The 20,842-nt window shown below is 44.0% G+C and overlaps 1 protein-coding gene across 1 annotated transcript in view; it reads right to left on the reverse strand.

Moving 5' to 3' along the window:
• The window catches only part of plxnb2b (plexin b2b), a 124,753-nt gene extending 107,536 nt beyond the window's left edge, over positions 1-17,217 (reverse strand). Inside the window, exon 1 of the mRNA XM_083917273.1 lies at positions 16,854-17,217. The gene's annotated coding sequence lies outside the window, so the exon portion shown is untranslated. The remainder of the gene's footprint in view (positions 1-16,853) is intronic.
• Between the last annotated feature and the right edge of the window lie 3,625 nt (positions 17,218-20,842).

The raw sequence follows: 20,842 nt of genomic DNA on the forward strand, positions 1-20,842 counted from the left end.
TTTGAGCTAACAGCAACCAATTAATCTTTCATGGTGCACGTGTTCTTGCTTTTGTTAGGTCTGCTCTGTGAAATTGTATGAGACTGCAGCTGTACAAAAGAGAGCTGGTGACACTTTTATCCTCTACTTCTTCCTCCTCCTCTCGACTTTTCATTTTCATACTCTGTGAGCAAACAACTCTGTGAGCAAACAGCTGGGCCTTTTTTTGTAAAAGCTATCATTGCAGCAGCCTACAGGCATAAGAGCTGCACTCCAAATTGCTGATGGAAGCCCAGCTAGCCGAGTCAGAGCTTGAGATGAGATTGCATTGGGGATGAGAGTACAGGAGAGGGGGGGGGGTGATGGCTATTAGATGATAAACACACAGAGCCACACATCTGTGCGCGCATACACGTACAGAAGCGCACGACATGAAGCAATACAAGTGCCCGTGTTTTATCTTCATTTAGGCTGCTGATTTCATCGTCTTGTAAACACACCAATCTTAGGTCACAATACACAAACCAGCAGTTCTCTCACAGTCTCTCAAAAGACACATGCACACACTAGTGACTAATCACCCATCTGGAGGAGCCATTCCCAGGTCTGGATGACAAAGCACACATGCCCACAAATATAGGCTAATGCCCTTTTCAACAAAAGGCTTAGGCTGCATTACAGCCAAACAGACAGGTCTAAAGAGAAAGGGGATGGGTGTGGGGGGCTTATGACCTGGCTTATACAAGCATGGACAGGGGAGGAAGCAAGTGACATCACAGATAAGGGTGATGTACTTAGGCTAGCTGCTAGTGGCTACATGGAGCTGACAAGTCTGTACGTGCACTTGATTTCAATAGCAGCTCCCGAGTCAAGGGCATGGCGAGGGCAGAGACAAAACAGTAGGAAAAGCCATTTCAATGTGACTAGGCTAGTTTGTGAAGTGAAAAATCCGGTGTGGCTTACCCACAGGGCTTTGCTGAAACCCTCTTGTCGCTAAATATTAGTGTGTTAGCAGTGTCAGGTGCTAGCCATGGCCTCTCAGAGCAGTCCGTGGGGTAGGGCTTATCCTTCAAATGCCTCAACCACTGTTGAAAACGGTTTCCCTTGCAGAGGCTTGTGGCTGGATGGCATGATCCAGGTAAGTCTCCTAGTTGTGAGCGGGGCCTGATGCGATGCAACCAAAGCCAGGTTCAGAATGTGGGATAAGGCTGGATCAGAGCCAGGAGCCATTAGCGAGCAGTGTGTCTGACACAACAGGAAGAACATAACATTTTCAAAAGGCACTGAAGGACTTGTATGGAGCCGTGGTGAAGAGTGCTAAGCAGCTGTTTCATTCAGGCCCTCTGATAACAACGCCCTGTCCAGATTGGCTACTGCGAACAGGACAGGGGACTGCAAGGCAGCACAAATACAAATCACTTCTTCGATAGTACACTGAACTAAGCAAAAACTGGTGCTACTGGCATTCTCTCATTCATTTCTTAGTGGATCAAACCTCTTGTGACTCAGTGTGTGCTGCTGAAAAGGATTTTAATGTACTGTACATGCATTTAGATTAATGTGCATCCTTACAGAAGAGCATATGACAGGATGGTTAATAAGAAAAAAACACTTAAGCTCTTGAGAAGGACCAGCAGTATGAACAGACAAAGATCTAGCTAATGGCACTAGCCATATCATTTATGGTTCAGCTCCTAGTCAAAAGCAAGCGCTGGCTCCAAAGACACGGAAGAAGGGAGAGTTTTATTACTCAAAAGACAACATCCTTAGAATGCTTTCTGGCAGATGAGTTTTATCTTTCAACCCCCACTGTGAATAAGAAAACAACAAGTGCATCAATTATGTGTGGGAGATGAAATCTCAGGGTTATTTGATTATCTTTTTCCACTCAGTGCTTTGATATAACTACCAAACAAAGCTTGTAAACAATGTGACAAACAAATGGAGGCACAGGAAGTTAACACCAACAGCACAGACTTTTTATTCTGTTTTGTTGTTTTTTTTAATTCTTGACATGAGATTCATTTGAATTACAAAGAAAATAGGTGGAACAAAAAAGCAGTTTTAAAATACTGGTGGTGAAACTATCTGGCTTTAAGTGGTGCTTGATCTTAACATTCAGACACAGATTCAAATGGACTGTCCACCTATCACATACTGACCATTGTAATCACCAAAAACAACAAGCCTTTACATCTGTGACTATGGCTCAGCCCATTAAAAACCCATCACACCAAGTACCGCCATGCTATGCTTCCTGCACACAAAACCCATTGCTATAATTGGCTCCACTGCACGCTCTGGACGGGCCAACCTGCAAATGCAAAAAAATAAATCTGCAGTAACCTGAAGAGATCAAAACTCTGGTCATGTCTCTGTGACAATCAAGCATGACAAATTATTTCCAAAACATGGGAAAGAATAGAAAACACGAGTAATGTTTCAACCACACGGTAAAGAAAGATGGGATGCAATTGAAGAGACAGAACAAAACAAAACATTGTGCATTGCCTGCTTTGGAAGACTAAGGGCGCACTCACACTGTCCTTCCGCACCGCGCCCCGGGCTTTAGGGTACTTGTCCCCCCCCTCCCTCTCCCCCCGTGCCCGAGGCCTGTTGTACTCACACTGCCTGGGCCTGCCAATGCTTCCTGCCTGCCTATACGTCATCACGTCGTAACACGTCACACGCATTGATGACGTCATCGCAATGCTTCGCTTTGTTTACAAATCTTTCCATAGACCTCAGAGTTTTTGTGCGTCTTGTCCGACTGTTTTTGAATGTTTTCATCCAACCAAATCTGCAGTAAACACTCCACCTCCGCATCACACCAACGTGAACCTTTCGCCGCCATTGTTGTTGTTGTTAAATGTCCGCGCATGGTCCGTCCTTCTATTTTCTATGTCCGAACAGGCGCACATAAATTACGTCAGAACCGTCGTAGGCCTCGTGCTCGTGCTTGTACACGTGCGCGTGCCGGTGCCCATACATGTGCAAACGGGCTCTACAAAAGCCCACCTTTCTTAGGCGGGCCATGGACGGCCCGCTGGCCAGTTATGTGCGGAGCGGGTGCACTCACACTGGTCAAACGCACTAGGCTTTAGCCGAAAAAACGGTTTTGGCCCGGTGGGGAAAGACAGTGTGAGTGCGCCCTAAGGGTGATGGCACACCTCCAGATGACAACACACACTCCATCACACCACATAAACAGACAGAAAGGTGCGGTTGTAAGGCAGATCTGTTGTTTTACAGCGACCGCAGTGAGGGCCGCAACCATGTCATTACCCCAGCCAGCAAAGAAGAGGAACCCCAGACTCTGGAGATTTGAGAAGGTGTTTGACAATGAAAAAAAGATAAACAGAAAGCTGGGGAAAGGAGTTAGACTGTGAACGTGTATAAAAGTGTGACTGAATGAAGTGTGTGTGTGTAGAGGTGATTGCATATCATCAAGGCTCAGCTCTAGTTTGAGTGAGCGCCATGGAGATGTTTCTCATACCAGAATGAGGAGCTTGTCTGGACTGGGATGTAACAGAGAAAATGCTAGCAGGGCCCTAAGGCTCTGAAAACACACTGTCCTCTCTCTTCAACAGAATGCACTCAGACCAACTCACAAACTCATGACTTGAGGAAAGGGGGAACTTAGGGCCACTCAATAATATAAAAACAGAAAAAGAAATCACAAATGAGAGCGTAGGGCAGGAGGGGAAGCTATTTATAGGGGGAAAAGTGTAATTTATAAGCAAAGTAACAAATTATCCCCAGAAAGAGACAATAGAAACTCATAATCAGTCATAATTGTTTCTTGGTGTGACATGACTGCAGATACAGGAAAACTATAATTGATATTCTGAACTGACTTTTGTTAATTAAAGCACTGATTATTCTGCTAAACAGACTCTGACAACCAGAGGCGCAGAACTGCCCTTTAGAAAGGCACTTGCACAGCGATAAACTGAATTCCTCTGAGGCCTATGTATTTGGCAGCGCTGTTGTCGGGGGATCAGGACGTTCAATGATATGTAAACAAACAACAAAAAAAAGAGAGTGGTTTGCACACAAGACAATTCCCAGACCAAGCATTTTTATTTGTTTTTATTCTCCAATAACTGTCAAGCTTTATTAATTGATTGCGCCGGAGTGGGACAGAGACTGGGAACGGAGAGAGGCAGTGGAAGCTATGAAGCAGTGCGTGTGGACTATTGCAATTACATCCCTCATTGCTCCGAGGGGGAGGGGGCTTACACCAACAGATATATATTTTTTAAACACTCAACATTGACAAACTCGTAACAAAAAAGTGCCCTGTAATTATTACAACATATCTGTGAACTGAAGGGTTTGTGGAGTAGAAAGGCTGGACACTGAACAAAAGGGGACCTTGGCTTACTGAGAGCCCGGTCTGGGTATATAGGGGAGGCAGTTGAGGACAGCACACTTAATGGAAGTGACAGTCAGCAGATACACGCCAGTGCCCTCCACCCACAATCATTCCTCCCGCCTCCTCCTCTGGCAGCCCGGAAAAGAAAAAGAAAATTAAAAAAAAAACACTCTCCCCGCAACCCCCATCTACAGATTACATACAATGCACCCTAACATACTGTGAGAGAGGGAGCGGGGGGGAGGGGTGGAGCTGGGGAGTGAATAGACAGGGAGTGCTGCCAGGGCCTACTTTTAGATAGTGTGGTTATCAGCAGGAAAAAGAGAGAGAGAAACAAAAAGGAAGTTTACTGGCGTTGTTTTATCTGGAAGGGCATTAAACTGAGAGGCACACAGGGGATGAGACAGAGAGAGTAAAGAGAAAGACCATTCAGAGGAAAGGGAGAAACTGTCCAAAGTCAGGCAACCTTCAGAAGCATCCTGTCTCTCCAACTCAGTCACACACACACTTTGCCCTTGCTGAAAGTCATCCCTGGTTCATGGTCCCTGGCTTTGATACGAGTCCAGGCCCTGGAACGAGTTACTAACGACTCAGAAAGCTGCTCGTTGGGCGATTGGTGCAGCTTGATATGCAGTGAGAGAGGCTGTCACTGGGATGGAAACTGAATGTGGCCTTTGATAAAACACTCAAAGGGGGATAAAAACAGAATGGGAAGTAGACGGCCCATTAGGCCATGATAGAAAGAAATAGAGAGGGCCAGATGACGGGGAATAGGAGGAAATCCGTGGCCCTGTGTGTTGTCCTTGACCCCGTCAGATGCGGATGAAGCCCGCAGTGTTGGGCACACTGGCCCCCAGGTGTGGGCTGGAGAGGGATGAGAGGCACGTCAATGACCCCCCCCCCCCTCCCCACACACACACACACACATACCACCACCCACGGGCAGAACCAAGGTAACCCCCTAACTTAGCTGCTGACCTCTCCACAGGCTCTATACCTTTTAATGAGATCCATGCCTTTGATTCAGTTAGCTGCCTGGAGGGAGAGACAGATCACGCATAAGCCCAGACACACAGATCAACTTTGCCAGCTGTAGATGGACACTTTCATATCCACATGCTGCTATGGATGCAAAGACAGGAGAAATGTACACAGTGGAAATAACGAGCGCGCTGTAATCCATGATGGCCAAGGGCTCTCATGTGTGTACATGCATGCACAGGGGAAGTGGATACACAACAATGGACTAGAACAAGCACTGCCGGGCAACTAACTAAAGCAAACTAATCTGCACACACAAGGACACACAGAAACACACAGATATAAGATGCTCAAGGACACAACACCCACCTTGTTAAGAAAAAGACGAGGGAGGTGCAGGTGAGATTGGATCCAGACATGCTTGCTCACAGATAGAATTGAATTATTGATCAGCCAACAGATTGTGTTATGAGGAATTCATGGATTCACGCCTGGGCTGTCCAGCCCCCTAAGGCTGAAAGACAGACTGTGTGGATTCACTGTATATGTATACATTTGTGTATATGTATAAATGTGTGTGTCCTGGGGAAGCCTAGTGGGAAGCAGGTGGCACTGGTCAACATTATTTTCTGTGGGTGGAGTGGGCAGTATGAGCTTGCACTTAGACAAGACAGAGCAAACAGTGAATCGATCATGCAGGCTGGGGTGATGCATACACAAGGAAGGCCTCGGCCTCACCCTTGCTGCGCTGAGAGAGCTTTAACTGCTCACACACTGAGTGGCTTTTTCATTGGCACTGAGGCAACAGCACAATCCTCAGCCCTTAATACCACCAATGGACAAAGGAAATGGGATTCTTATTTCGTCTGAGCTCCATGGGTGGTCTGCTGCTGCAAATAATGCACTTAAATACAAGGCTTTGCTTAGCTTGGGCTCCATTGCTAACAACATAAGCTAACATGAGGTGAGTACCAATAAGCAAAGGTAGGACTATTTCTGTCATGAGAATGTGGCATCTAGAAGACCACTTTAACCCAGAAACCTTTCAACAGTTCCTTAATGGTGATTCACAGCAAGAGGAACTGGATAGAGCGACTGTACATTTTTGAATCATATAATTTTTTTCCAAGGCTTAGCCTAGTTCTTCAAAAAGAAATCAAGTCTGTAGCCAGGTTGTGCTGCTCTATGCCTGAGCTTTATAAAGTGAGGAAACATCACCATCACTAGCGCCTCAAATGCTAACATTACTAATAAGATAAAAAACAGTGACAGGTTTATGGTCACATGCTGTGGTGGCACAATATCAATATTTCATGGAAACTATGACCAGACTTAAAGTAAGGCCTAACAAAGATCATGTGGATCACAACACTGCATACATGCCTGAAATACCAGTTCACTTTAATCCAGTCTAATCAGATTTTCCTTACAGAGAAATACACTTTATCATATGGATTTACACCATATTTAATCTCAAAACAAGTCCTTTGGTAATTAGGGCTTGTTTTGTTTATATCTTATATGCAGAACAGATGTGTGGATTTGGTGCGCTGCTCAAGGGGGATAATGTTTTCTTTCCAAGTCGGAAGGTGGAGAGACACATAAGGACCCAATGGGACCAAGATGTGAGTTCATTTTTCCATTACCCAAAGAGGAGACAAACTCCATATGACTAATTAAACAACAGACAGAGGAATGTGTGATGACATGCTGACGGCAGACAAAAACAGGGACTGAAAGTGAAACAGAACAGAACCTGGTTAAAAATAAAAAACACTGGCTGAGGGAGGCAGAGCAGCAGAGATGTGTCAGTGGAAGTGTGCTGTTGCTCTCAACAGGGAGGACTACAGAGAGATCTTAATGGAGGTCTGGAGTGGTAGATAAATGGCTACTCCGGTCTGGTCACGCCACTAGTCGGCACCGGTCCACCAGCAAACAAGCAGCCCCACACTGACATGGCCTCTTACACCCCACTTTGCCTCAATCTGTTATTGGAAAGCTGTATACTTCTCCTCCATATCCAATTGAAAGAGGATGAAAGAAGAAGGGGAAAATGTCTGCTGGTAAGACTTGTGTGATTTGGGGATCCAATTTGGCAGCCGGTTTTCTGTAAACATTGTAACTGCAGTTTGTTTTCAGAGAACGCACTAGTGAGCAACATTAAGCTGTTCACAGTGTGGGGAGGAAAGAGACAAGGTCTTGGTAATAAGGTTCTCTAACCCCAGCAGCAGATCTACTCCAGCTAATGACTGTAATTAAAGAGCCCAGTTCCACGGAGGAATCAATGACGTGGGATCAGCCCAGACAGGACGTAGAATAGACGTAGCTACAGCAGCAGGAAGCAACCACAAGGCTGAGTTTAAAAACTTACAGGCTGTACAAATAGGAGGCTGAGTGGTAGGCTAGGATGTGTTATGAGGGCCTGTAAATATTTAGGCATTCTTACAGGGGCATGTGGCTGCGACTCTGATGTAATTTCTCCTAGGTCTGTCATTTGCTCTAGTTAGAGGCTGAAAACCGAGTGCTGAGCAACTGTAAACACAAATCTGTGAAAATGGGAACACTGGGAAACAGAGTGTCACAAGACAAAAATAAGCCATGCAAGAAGCGCAAGTTATCTGCGTGATCATCACATGTCTGACCCAATGTATACAGATTAGGGAAGAGAGCAGAAAAATGCAGATATCATGTCTACATGATTTGCAGACACAAGCATAAAATATATCTAACAACTTCCTTTTTCACATATAAAGTTGAGAAGGGATAGCAAAACTGGGCAGCTTTGAGGCTACCCGGGTGAGTCAGTGAAGAATAATGCATGTCATCAAGGCCTCGTGAATAGGAGAGTGAGGCTTGGGGGCAAGCACAGACACCCAAGACATAGAGCTATGATGACACCTCCACAGATCTGCATTTCAGAAGACAGCTCTGAGCCCCTGGCAGATTTGAAGCACCAGGATTAATATCCACCTAGACTAGAGACACACAGGGAAAAAAGACAAAGAATAAAGTTGAAAAAAAAAAAGTTGTGCAGTGCAAGAGAATGGATAAAGAGATACTAAGATCTGCTGATACAGTGAAGCAGACAGTGTGTTCAGAGAGGGAGAAATTTACATAAACAGGAAGTTATAAACACAAGCGCAGTGGGTACTTCCACATTGCTCCAGCACAAGGGTCATGGTTGGCTGATCAGGCATAGCGAACATTCCTGTTAGATCACGACCAAGCCACAGAGGTGGACGCTATACAGGTCTGCTGTTAGTCCGCCACAAGGCCCAAACTCAACAAGGTCACTGCCAAAGTAAAAACCTGACTCATAATAATGCCTTGCACGAGCCTGCTCTGCAAAAGACGATGCAACTAAATGTGACAAAGCTCATCCCCAGACTGCATCATGTTCACTGTTTTTTATATATTTTTCATTTAGCCCATTTTTTGTGCTTATTATTATACTTGTATTTTCCCCTGCTGAATCCTTGCACTGGGTGACAAATTTCCCAATGGGGATCAATAAAAAAAAGTCCTCGAACTTATCTTAAAAACATCACTTAACTTTAAAAAAAAATCCCAGCTCAGATATTAGCAAGCACAAATTTTAGTGACCAGTGGTCACTGCAAAATGTCAGCTTCTAAGGTTAAGGTAGTATCTTTGCCAGTGTTATTACTGAGACTACTGCCACAGTAAAACGGTCTGTCAGTTTACAGATGAGAAGCAGCAGAGCCGGTGGCATTTAACTAGATTCCCAGTAACTTTAACAATTGCTGTATGAACAGATTTTAATAGGTCCCTCTTGGATCATAGGCTACTGAAAGGCCACGATACCCACCTCATTTAACAGAGACAAGGACATGACACTGACAAAGAAATGGTTTCATTTTCATAACACCATTTCATTATGGACTGTAATAAAGGCAGACAACCCTGCGTATGTGTTATCCTAGCTTGATAACACTGTATTACAGATGCATTTAAACTGCCCGTTTTTGTAATGTGCAGCTGAATGAAAAACATCTTAAATACATTTACATGTAAACGTTCTGCTTTAATTTTTATTAATCCAGCATTTGATATAATTTGCAAGACGTGACCAACAGCTACTGAGTGATAAAAGAGGCCTGCAAGCTTCCCACTGGCAAGGACAGGTATGTCTGAAGAACATCTCATCTTTCCCCCGCAAAACCTTGCCTGATTTTGATGGAAACAGACAAGCAAGAGACCGACACCCAACCTCCAGCAGTGCTGCCACCCCCATGTCCATTTCCAGCTGCCAGCAGGTTTCAGCAGATGCCAGAGATAATAAGGACAGCATATGTTTTCCCAAGATCTAATGTTGCTATTTCTATTTTAGAGCACATTCTGTCTCCAGAATGTATCTTATTGTTTCTAAACGTTATAAAATGTAATGGGGTTTTTATTTTCAACACAATTTCTATGGACAAATTAGAATCGTAATTGTATGCCCTGAGCGTGCCGTTATTGATAACAGGAATTGATAAGGTTATCAATGACGGCACGATTTTCTGATGGCTGCGCATTGCAAAACAATAATATCTAATCAACGCGCCGAGGAAGGAACCGGGAAGAAATGTGTCCGTCCAATGCGTTAGCAGTACATGAAAACGAATGCTGTACAAATATTCACTTATTTAATTTTGATCTGGTAACATCATCGTGTTGAAGATATACTGTATTAATAATGTAAACTAATGTAAACATCCATCCATCTTCAACCGCTTGTCCCTGTCGAAATTGTCCCAGAATTCGAACCAGGAACCCTCTTGCTGTGAGGCGACAGTGCTAACCACAACTCCACCGTGCTGCCCTAATGTAAACAACTCATTAAAAATCAGTAGTGTTCTTGAGAATCTAGGGATAGGAATCGAGAATTGAAATTGTATGCCTCCAAGTTTATCAATTCCTTTTATCAATGCAAGCACGTTTTTTTTAAAGTTGCGCATTGCAAAACAATAAAGTAAAAGACTCTATGCATATGCTGCTGAAAACAACAAGGAGTCATGGCAGAGAGGGAGAAACGTTCCAAGTGTGACGTACAAAAGACATTAGAAGCTCACAGAGCAGATTTTTTTCTTTGCAAAACCGGAAACCTAAATAAAGAAAGAACGCTACATCTGTTCTCTCATTTAATCTGCATGGCTTAAAGTTCTCAGGCACCAATGCGTTATTTCATTGTACATATTTCCTCCTGGACAACTTTTCAGGCTCACAAATTGTTTCTTGCTTTAATCCCTGCATCTACACTGTGTTCAGACTCAGAGATAATCAAACAGTTGACACTAAAAACCTGTGTAGGCCTAGCACTGGTATAAATAAAATCTTAATTGTAATCCGTATGTATCACAAAACACAATATTGCAATACTCAAGTGCATCAATATTTTCTTACACTCCTAGTGCAAATGCTACATACTTTTTGTGTTTTCATAGAATTTAAGATTTCATACCACTGAAAATTGTAAATGAGTCACTCTAACATACAAATACCTGTCAGGGCATCTATTCTTTCCATGCTTTAAGAGCGTGATCACACTGTCCTTTTGGCCGCGGCCAAAACCGGTTTTTCAGCTAAAGTCTAGTACCTTTAAGTAGTGTGAGCGCACCCGCTCCGCGCTCAACTGGGGCCAGCTGGGCCGCCACGGCCCGCTTGAAAGAGGTGGGCTTTAGCGGAGCCGTTTGCACATGTACGAGCACGAGCGTGCGCACGTGTACGCGCACGAGCACGAGCCCTACGGCAGTAGCGTTATGTCCGCCTGTTCGGACATGTAAATAGAAGGACGGACCATGCGCGGACATTTAACAACAACAACAATGGCGGTGAAAGGTTCATGTTGGTGTGATGCGGAGGTGGAGTGTTTACTGCAGATTTGGTCGGATGAAAATATTCAAAAACAGTCGACAAGACGCACAAAAACTCCGAGGTCTATGGAAAGATTTGTAAACAAAGCCACACACACGCGATCAATGCGTGTGACGTGTTACGGCTTGAAGGCGTATGGACAGCAAGAAGTATTGGCCGAGGCCCAGGTAGTGTGAGTACAAACGGGGCTGGGGCGCGGGGGGGAGAGGGAGGGGGGACAAGTACCCTAAAGTCCGGGTCTCGGTCCGGGAGGATAGTGTGAGCGCGCCCTAAGTGTGTAAATACTGTATGTAGAGGCAGCATACAAATATATAGCAGTTGCTTGCAATATGGGAATTCCAGTGTTAAATATTTTTAATATTTTTCCAATCAGTTTCCAACAAAGGGACCGGCTCTGATTTAGACATAATGAAGCATATGTCTTTTTTCTAAGCACCATCTGTCTAAAATAGGGCTGTCCAGAGTCTAACTCTGCAAGTGAGTTACTTCCTAAATCAACAAGGATCATTCATCTCTTCTATGAAGTTGCACTGTCACAGACTGTCCCTCCATGTCTTCCTCATTTTGCCACATTATCTTCCCCCATTTGCTCTCTCAGGTTGGTGTGACCTTCATCTCCAGCTGCCACCAGTGCTGTGACCCTTCATGCATCTGTCACCCGCCAGTCCTGGCTGAGGCTCACATTCAGTACTACATAATTAATCACCCAGTGTGCATGCAAAAAATAAAAAAAGAAGAGGGCCAATACTTGACTGCAACTACCATATTAAAATAACCCAGCTGGACGTTGTATTAGCTGTAAACCAGAGGTGATAATTAAAATGATCTTGGCAGGAGTTAATTGGTCAGTTTGAGGATTAACTGGGAATTTACTCGGATAAAAAAAAAAATGAATTGCACCCTCTGGTGCCAGCTAGAATTAAATGACACTTAACATGGAGCAACTTTCAGTCATGACCAAAAAGTGCAGTGAAAATGCATCATAGGTTGAATAAGAGGCTTTTTCCATTATTTCTCAGCTACTGTAAGCCGAAATCCATTTCAAACCCAAATCTCTCTGAGAAAGATATATCAGTACGCTGCCAAATCCTGCACAGTCTCCCTCAATTTGCACAGAAAAAGCGTTGACTCATCTTCATATGATATGTTAAAGTCTGAGAGATCTGCTAGTCGTCTTTTCATCATAAAGCAAAAAAGGAGCTGGACCACATTACACTGATTGAAGCAGCCACGACCAGCTTCCCTCTGAAGTGTTTAAATGGATAGCATTTTGATAGCAACACATGCCAGACTCAATTACCAAAGTAAAACATAAATTAGCTTCCTGCTCTCTTTTCTGATGCCAGTACAAGCCTTGAGAAGAAAGCAGCTCACTTAGATTTCCCAGGATAGGAATTAAGGTGAGCCCTCACTGTCATTATTGTGGAATACTTTTCAGATACCTGCTGCGGTGGTGTCTGACTGAAATGGCTAGCTGGGTGTGAACTTTTGCCAGTGGCCTGAGCTGGCTGACATGCCTCCAGTGAGCAGGTAGCATTAAAAGCTACTGTGATAGTATGTGTTTGTGTCCGCCTGCCAGTTCAGCTGCCATGGGGAAGTGGGTGAAGAGAAGGGAGACTGAGGCAGATGTCTGTATTGTGTATCCATCACGAGTGCTCACTCCTCATGTCTGCTGACAGCCAACACCACACAAAATGCCTTTTGAACAGCAATGGGGATCATGTTTTCCTCTGGGCTAACTTTTTTCAGAAGTTGACACCTACCTCTCTCAACCTCATATCACGTCAATCATATCTCCCCCTGCTCCATCCCTCTCACTTTTTAAAAAAGAACTATTAAGATGTTTCAGTTCTCATGCAGAAACCCCTGCCCACAACCTCTCAGCCCAGTTAAGGCAGCAATGTTTACAATATTCATCATGTTCCGCTTAAGCCTAGTTCAGACCAAAGATTCATGTGGAGATGAGCTGAAACTTGCAATATTCAGGTCTGTGAAGTTCTGAGACCTGCCAGTTCACACCAGTGAGATGAGTCTCTCTCTCTCTCTCTCTCTCTCTCTCTCCGCCTCTCTAACCACTCCGCGCCTAGCTGCGGCCAGCTGGCCGTCCACGGCCTGTTTGAGAAAGGTGGGCTTTTGTAAAGCGTGTTTGCATATGTACGAGCATGTACACATGTGCGCCTGTTCGGACATAGAAAAAAAAAAGACGGACACGTTGGTGTGATGCGGAGGTGGAATGTTTACTGTAGATTTGGTCGGATGAAAATATTCAAAAACAGTCGGACAAGACGCACAAAAACTCTGAGGTCTATGAAAAGATTTGTAAACAAAGCGATGCATCGCGTTGACGTCAATCTATTAAGTTCGTGCGACGTGTTACGGCGTGATGACGTATGGACAGGCAAGAAGCATATGCACGAGGCCCAGGCAGTGTGAGTACAAACGGGCTGGCCAGCGGGGGGAGAGGGGGGGGGGGGGACAATTACCCTAAAGCCTGGGGCACGGTAAGGGCGGACAGTGTGGGTGCGCTCTAAGTGGCTAGCCAGCGGACTTTGCTGAGATCTAAAATCAGCTGCTGGCGATTTGACAAGCTGAGTCGCAGGTGACAACATCAGCCGGTTTAAGGTCCAGACGAGAACTTTTGTCTGCAACGTTCTAAAACGTTTTCGTCTCATCGCAAATCTTTGGTCTGAACTGGGCTTTACTCATGCTCAAAGCACCAATACTGTATGGAAAAGTCACAATAATTCTAAAAGGTAAAAGTGAGGACAGCAGCAGAAAAACGCCAGCATAAGCTTGCAGTGGTGTAAAGAAGTAAGCTACGAGTTGTCACGGGTCAAAGGTTGAGTACATGGCGTGGTCGGTCGTGGACATGAGAATAAAGACAGCATGCAGGTTGAGAACTGAACTTGACCATAATATTTGGTGCTGAAGTTTGGAAGCCTGTGGATAGATCAGGTTAAATCCTCTGGAATGCAGGAAATTTAAAGCTGCATAAGCTGCAAGGATGAGAATTAGCATGATCACACCTTGTAGGTCTGTCATACATCTGCTTTGTTATCTCTGATCTCAAACACAAAGAAGGGGAGAAGTGTGGAGTGGTGAGGGTGGTAAAGGTTTGGTGTGTGATGTACAAACAAAGCCACATGGGAGCAAGAGGGCGGGGTGAAAAAAGGAGCACTGTTGAAAGGGTAGTTTAGGACAAGGCCATGAGGTCGAAGGGCAACGGTGGCAGCTATAAAACCCGGTGGAAATAGGATCAGAAATCCATCTTACCGTGTCCCTTTATCATCGGATCATCTTCAAGACATGAGAAGACGACGCTCCAATCTGAATAAAATCTCTATTCCCCAGATTCTTCAGCTATCTAATGCCATGCTGACACGCCCTTTATGCATCTACCCACAATCCCCTGATGTCTATGTACTTTAGATAAGCAAGAGTTGACAAGGTAACACATATGGGCCTTTCTCATGTGCGCCACATCTATTTTATGACCAATAAGTTTACAAAGTCCATTCCAGAGGGGAAATGATAGTCAAACAGTGTCTAACAGTCAGCTTTTTGAAGTGAAACTAGGTCTAATAGACAATGCAATGTGATGATGATGATTGTGTTTTTAGTAGGGACAGGGGGGAAAAAAAGAGAGGGATAAACTAGTATTTTAAAAAGGAACCACTTGCAATGAAACATCGGCACATGTACTATTCATTTATCAGTTCATTTAGTGCTATTTTCCTGTGTGTAGGCAGCAGACAGGAGGCACAGGATTGCTTGTTGCTTACAAGGATTATGGTTTTATTTTCAAAAAGAAAATGACAGAAGTCAGTAATCCAATGCAAAGGAAACAAAGGAGTCTAGGAAGGAGTTCAAATCAATGTGACCTCACAAATATTGCAACGCTCTCTGAAATGCGGTGTGTCTGCTTGCAGGAGACGACATCGTTTAAACTATATGAACAAACGGCAACACTAAAAAAGGACAGAATGAACTCTCACTCACCCAAAACACGGGTGAGAGAGCTTAACAGCTGAGTGCTCATTACCTCCGTCTCTCAGTTGGTCAGAGGCTATTTTACTGAATCCAAAAATACTTGGAGTGAATCTCACCACAAAGTTTCATTTCCAGAGCCAGCAGCCTATTACCAAAAAAAAGGCGACTCATGGAAATGCCTGCTTTTGCCTGCCTGTTTCCCATTGTATTACGGGGTAGGATTAAGCGTTTGGATTTTGGGATTGTTTTTGCAGAATCCTGAAAACACAAACATGACCTGAATGAGAAATGTCTCCTATTCACTTGCCCTGAAAAGAGCATCTATGATGAAGAAGTGTGGCACACTTGTCTTTTTCACCCTTGCGGGGCGCAGGAGAAAACATTTATCACCACTCTCCTCTGCACAGATAAGGTGTCTCTATTTATTCAGAGTGGAAGAGATAAACCCTGAATGAGGCATTGTGGGGCAGAGAGAGAGAGAGAGAGAGAGAGAGAGAGAGAGAGAAACAGACAGAGATGGTGGAAAGCAGTTTGGTGTTCAATTGCTTGTGTGTGTCCATGTGAGCAGATGGCATCCATCAGAAAAGGCATCTATCAGAAAACCACCCCTGCTCAGTTGGAGACTGGAGGTTGACCCCTTGCGCTTACCCCCTTCCAGCCACCACAAGCAGTCGCCTTTCCTGCCTCCACATGCCCCCTGCCCGCACATAATCCATTCCCACTATGAGACTGCTTGTATAATGTTATCTAATAGGAATAATCCCCAGGAGATAGAACATCCTACTGTAGGTCTGTACACATGGGGCGGAAGACGGCCGGGGCCGAGAATATAAAAGGACAATTTAGAAAGACAACAAGAGAGTACAGTGGTCTGATGAGGGTTGCGCCAGGGACTGAGAGATACAAACAGACAGAACTGCACAGGAGATTCAACTGGGACATGAATGGTGCTTCTATTTCCTTGTTCTCCACAAGAAAGAGAGGAAAAAGGAAAGCAAACATGAACCAATGCTCACTACTACTTGTGTCCTCCCAGCTGTGGATGTACAGCCTAACTGTCCAGAGGTGCAGGACACAGTTCACGTGCCCATTTCTCATTGAAATTGCCTCTGTATGTGGGACAGACAGCTCCTTGTGAGTTGACTGGGCAGAGGCTGCGACTGCCATGCTCCTGATATTAAATGGTTTAGGGAAGAGCATGCCTACAGTGGGCTTTTTTCCCCCCACCGCTCTCCAAACACACAGCCGTTGATGAGTACAACTAATAGGAGTTTCAGTTACACATTTCATATTTCCTGTACAAGAGTACTGTTGTAGATACGAGCCTACATCTCTTCCCAAAGAATATCATGAATAGTACGCTTATTTTGTTGTTCGTATCATAAAAGCATGTTTGCAGTGAACATACAGGAAATGGGATACTTGGAGTGACACGGTCAATATAACAGTAACGTGTAAAGCAACGGTGTTGCTATTACAGTGTGAGTACGGTTACGCGTTCATGCCATGTCTATATAGGGCGTTTGATAGGCTATCACAACTTAGAGCTCATTTGCACTATGATTTGAAATGAATACTATGGTTTAAACGCTGACGCAAATGTGTCCCAACCCGACTTTGCTGTAATACACGAGCTTCCCCGCAACTCACCTTGGAGGAAAAACGGCGAAGAGAGTAGTTGCACAAAACGCGAACAGTCCAGATATTTCAGAGCCCTCAGGTGAAATAGTACAAAAAAGAAAAAAACAGAGGAATAAGTCCGTAATCAAGTTCACATGCTACTCTCCTCACATGCCCCGTGAGTGGTTTCAGAAAGGCACTATTCCGTAGAAAACACGGGCTACTTGGCTGGCCGATTTGTCAATTCCTGTTGAAAGACGACCCGGGCAACTCCTCAACAAAAGACTCTCGGGTTGAATATCAGGGACTTTCTCCACGCCCAGGTGCCGAGTCACATGGTAATTTTCCAGGTGTGAGTCTCCAGGAGCCGTGGCTCAGTTGGTAGCAACACACCTGTGGGATCCACTCACGCGCTCGCATTCACTGTCATCGCGTTTGAAAATCTGGAAGGTTGTACAGAGGGAGGAGAGGAAAAGGAGTGGAAGGGAGGGAGAGAGGCGCGCACAGAAGGAGGACCAACGCTACCGGGTACGGAAAGGAATGATTCCCCTCCCACTCCACTCTCCGCCGGCGAAGCCACTGTGTGTGAGCGTATGTGAGAGGACAGCAGAAGAGAAACAAGTTGTTTCGTCTGTTCGCCGACGCACCGAAATATTTCGCGGGCGGTGGGAGCGGTGTGGTAGCAGCCCCGCGCTGTGGTTACCAGAGTGTGGTCCCGGAACAAACATGGGGTCTGTGGGGGTGGTTCCTCCATGTTATCTCAGGCAAAATAAGCAATATGCGCAAGGAGATGTTCGACAGTAATGGTTTTGGTTTCACTAATGCTCCCTTCACGTCAGGTTAGGCTACACATAGTTACATAATTCTGTCAAGTCTTAGCTTACCATAACAAAAAATAAAGTGTTTTTTTTGGGAGAAAAAGTCTATGGAAATATGAGGATACAGTTCCATGAAATACAAACCCTGTTTCCAAAAAGTTTGGATGCGGTGTAAAATGTCAATAGAAACAGAATGTGAGGTAATGCAAAACATTTTTAAAAACAGCACAAAAACAATACATCTAATGCTGAAACAGAAAATGTCATTTATTTTTATTTTTTTCATCATATTCCCATTTTGATATTGATGCCAGCAAAAGTTGGGGCAGTGACAACGAAATACTGGAAAAGTTTTAAAAGAAAACAGCTGGCGGACCATCTCAATTAGTTTGGTTAACTGGCACGAGTTAGTAACATGATTGGGTATAGAAAGAGCACCCAGAGAGGCTGAGTCTTTCTGAAGTAAAGATGGGGAATGGAAAACTGTCCTGTGTTCTGATGAGTCCAATTTAGAAATTCTGTGTCCTTCAGACTAAAGAGAAGAGGGGACATCCCAATGGTTATCAGCGCACAGTTCAAAAGCCAACATCCCTGATAGTATGGGGGTGCATTAGTGCACATGGCATGGACCACCTGCACGTTTGTGAAGGCACCATTAATGCTGAACCATATTTGCAGGTTTTGTAGCAACATATGCTGCCAAGTAGACAACGTCCTTTTCAGAGAGTGCCGTCTTTCAGCAAGCCAGCAATGCCAAACCACATTCTGCCCATATTACAACAGCATGGCTTTGTAGTAAGAGTGTGGGGGCTAAAATGGCCCTCCTGCAGTCATGACTTGTCACCCATTGTAAATGTTTGGCGCAGTATGAAATGTAGAATAAGACAAAGGAGACCCAGAACTGCTGAGAAGCTAAAATTTTAGATCAAGCAAGATTGGGAAAAAAATCCACTTTCAAAATTACAGCAATTGGTCTCCTAAGTTCCCAAACCCTCACAGGGCATTGTTAAAATAAAAGGGCAATGCAAAAGAGTGGTAAAAATGACCTTGTTCCGACTTCTTTGAGGATGAGGGTATCATTTTTCAAAAACAATAAAAATGTTCTGTTTCAAATATTGTGATTTGTGCAAATACATATGGAATTTTAATGATTGGGAAATTATTGCGTTCTGTTATTTATATTTTACACAGAATCCCAAGTGTTTTGGAAATGGGGTTGTAACGTGTGTTGATCTGTGATGAGCAAAACGTTACAGTAGGTAAACAGGTCTTTTCACCCAAATAACAAACTATGACCCACAATGTTTTTATCATTATATAAATAGGCTACATATTTTTATATAAGAAGAAATATATGCTGCTGAGATCTTTGCCACCAAAATAACCGAAGACATTTTGACTAGTCATGGTAGGAAAAGCAGTTCTATAATGGTACTATTAACACTAATAATACTAATAGTGGCTCTGTTGTATTTAACTTTGCAGTAAGCCATGGCTGTCACGCTGACCCAGCATGCACAATACCAGAACCCTGAAACTGAAGCAGCTAAATGGTATTCAGCCATCAGCTCATCATTCATTCCATTATTTACTTTCAATTCTGTGACATGTCAAAATGTCAGAGTTATGAGTAGGCACTCAGAAATACTGAGGTCATGGCTCCAAATTCTCCCGAGCACCACCCTATCAAACCAGCTACAGTAATGATCTGACACCATAACATATGTATTTTATTTTACTCCTTTCTGCAAACCGTACTGAAGACATAACCTCAGTGTCCAATGGTAGGTACAGCCATTTCATTGAGGGGCTCACAACTTTGGATAATGGCATGACAGACGTCACTATGGACAGCTACAGTAGGTTGTTTTTACTGTACTTTTAAAAGCTGATATCATTTGAAAATGGTGTAATTTATCTAAAAGCCCACCTAAGGACAATAATTGCGAGTTAGCTGTCACTATATATTCTGCGTGCAACAAACCTTTTATATTTTATGTGGGGGACTATAATAATCTGCCCTCTCCCTGTCAAATAAAAAGCCAAATAAAACATAATTAAACCACTGATATTACATGCAAATGAAAAACAAGATTTATGTGGAAAGTAATTTGGGGATGTTGCTTGGTTTAAAATTTGAGCAACCGCTCCTCATTTATTTAATATTTCACTGAGTCACATTTAACTATGTCGTCACAAGAGTCATATTAATAGTAATTTTATAACACTAATTATTGGTGTGCTTGCTGTTCCTTGGTTGCTGAATTGTTAATCACAAGAAATATAATTTTGAAGCTCTTCAGTCAAGCTTTAGAAAGTGCAACAGTCTTTCACTGCTGTGTGAGTGTGTAACAAGCTTTGAATCAGCCAAATGTTTTGGTCTTTTTAGTAAGAGATTTATATCATTTTTTATTCAGGCATACAGTGAGAGGCTATAAGTTGCTCTGATTTCAGATATGGGCCATATGTGTGTGAGGGCTTTTCAAGCGTGATTGGCTCTATCATCATCCGAGAGGTTACATGAATAGCTTATTTTTGCCTTGGAGCCTAATATCACGTAACACTGCAATTTGGCACACTGAGTTTCATGGCTCTGTGTCATGCCTTGTTGTGTGGCTGAGTGTCAGTTTTGTGAGTGATTTATGGGCATGCAAATGAGGCTGTCTGTTTGGGGAGATGTGCTGCCTTTGCCCAGTGGGCCCTGGAGCGAAGACCGGAGACTCTGTGGGTGTGAGTCAGTCCCTTACTGCTGACACAGGGACAGAGCTGGCAGAGATTCACAGAGCAAGATGGGTAGATGGCCTTCACAGGTCCTCACAATGACTGATGAGATCAAGGAGAAACTAGGCCAAGCCAGACAAGTGTCGGGCAAACAGACACCCAGAGATAGAGTGAGAGAGACAAACACTTCCCAATCACAAACAGAGCTTGGAGAGTGAAAGGTGGCGGCGTAGAGCTGAGTTGTTTTGAGCCAGAGTTCAATATGTCTAAACCTGTTTGTCTACAGAGTAATGAGAATGCTGAGTCTTGGAACATGCTAGCCCAGGGGATGTCGGCAGCCAGGAAAGGCCAAGTCAAAGCTCTCTAAATTCACTAAGGTGGAAAAGAAGTTCACTTTGTTATACTAGATAGCCTGACTGTGATGACATTTTGATCAATGTGCCTATACCTTCCTGCGGCTTGCCTTTATGTAGCTTGAAT

This window comes from Echiichthys vipera (assembly GCF_963691815.1).
Source record: "Echiichthys vipera genome assembly, chromosome: 7".
Taxonomy (NCBI): domain Eukaryota; kingdom Metazoa; phylum Chordata; class Actinopteri; order Perciformes; family Trachinidae; genus Echiichthys; species Echiichthys vipera.